This window comes from Mastomys coucha, chromosome X, assembly GCF_008632895.1.
Source record: "Mastomys coucha isolate ucsf_1 chromosome X, UCSF_Mcou_1, whole genome shotgun sequence".
NCBI lineage: Eukaryota > Metazoa > Chordata > Mammalia > Rodentia > Muridae > Mastomys > Mastomys coucha.
Window position 1 is genome coordinate 144,113,811 of NC_045030.1, and position 1,543 is coordinate 144,115,353.

The window sequence follows — 1,543 nt, forward strand, 5'->3', positions numbered from 1 at the left end:
GAGAGAGAGAGAGAGAGAGAGAGAGAGAAAGAGAGAGAGAGAAAGAGACAGAGACAGAGACAGAGAGAAACAGAGACAGAGAAAAGCAAACTGTGCATGGTATGCACGTGGAGGTCAAAGGGTGACATTGTGCCACTGTTTCTCCCGTTCACCTTTGTTTGAATTCTGGGGATTGAACTCAGGTTGCTAGGCTTTTGTGAGAAGGGTCTTTACCCACTGAGGTATCTTGTTGCCCCTCCCCCAAGATTTCTTAGTGTAGATAGCGAGAATGGTATATTTTGCAGAGGGAACTAATGGGTTGAGAAGATTTGGTGATGGATTTGATGTACAGTGTAAAGGAAAGAGAGATTCATAGTTTAAATATAATATATATCCTTTTAGGCTTGTAGATTAAGAGTTTGTTTGCACTGGGCAGTGGTGGCGCACGCCTTTAATCCCAGCACTTGGGAGGCAGAGGCAGATGGATTTCTGAGTTCGAGGCCAGCCTGGTCTACAGAGTGAGTTCCAGGACAGCCAGGGCTACACAGAGAAACCCTGTCTCAAAAAAACCAAAAAAAAAAAAAAGAGTTTGTTTGTTGGTTAATGGTTTTGGGGGAAATGGTTTGTTACTTGGGGTTAATAAAATAATTAATTGATGGAATTATGGAAGATGTGGAGAAATAGGAGGTAGAAACTTGTTGGAGAAAGAAGGTCATTGGGGCTGCATCCTGTTCTTCATCTGCCATGTTCCTGCCACCATAAAGTTCTGTCTCACGATGGGTCCAGAATCAACTTAGTCAAGGACTGTTGACTGGAAAACTGGAATTTTATTTTATTTTATTTTTTAATTAATTAATTAATTAATTTTATTTTTTCTTCTAAACAAAAGGTTTCACATATTTATTACTGAACTACTGAATGAACCCACAAGAGCACAGAAAGAAAACTTATATTCCTAATAAACACACTCAACTGTCCAGATAATGGTACTGTTCTAAACTTGATACAGTAAGTTACAGCATAAGTACGTGTGCTTCCTCATAGACCCAATTTGGTTCGTTTCTAATGTCTCCGCTTGGAGTTGTATGTGAGTTTATTGCCAGTTTTCATCTGAATCCATTGTGGAATGGGATGATTTTGCTTTTGTTTCTTGGCCAGGAATCGCTTGATCCTGAAGGTCTTATGAGAAGCCTTGGTGAAGAATAAAGTCAGACAGGCACACACACCTCCAGGTGAGTCTAAACCAGATTAGAATAACTTGGAAAGGCAGGGTGGAGTTGAGCGCCTGACTCCCTCCAGGTTTCCTGTGAGACCTGCACAGCAGGAGCCCCGCTCCACCCTCTGACTGTTCCGCATCCCATACCTCTTCCCCACCCCCCTATCTCCACGCGGATGCTCCCACCCCCACCCCACCTGACCTCTAAACTCCCTGAGGCCTCCAGTCTCTTGAGGGTTAGGTGCGTCCTCTCTGAATGAGCTCAGACTCAGCAGTCCTCTACTGAATGTGTGTTGGGGGCCTCATATCAGCTGGTGTATGCTGTCTGTTTGGTGGTCCAGTGTTTGA

General features: G+C 43.6%; 1 pseudogene; it reads right to left on the reverse strand.

The window, feature by feature from the left end:
- Nucleotides 1-1,017: 1,017 nt before the first annotated feature.
- On the reverse strand, nt 1,018-1,335 carry LOC116097978 (annotated as a pseudogene).
- Nucleotides 1,336-1,543: the final 208 nt, after the last annotated feature.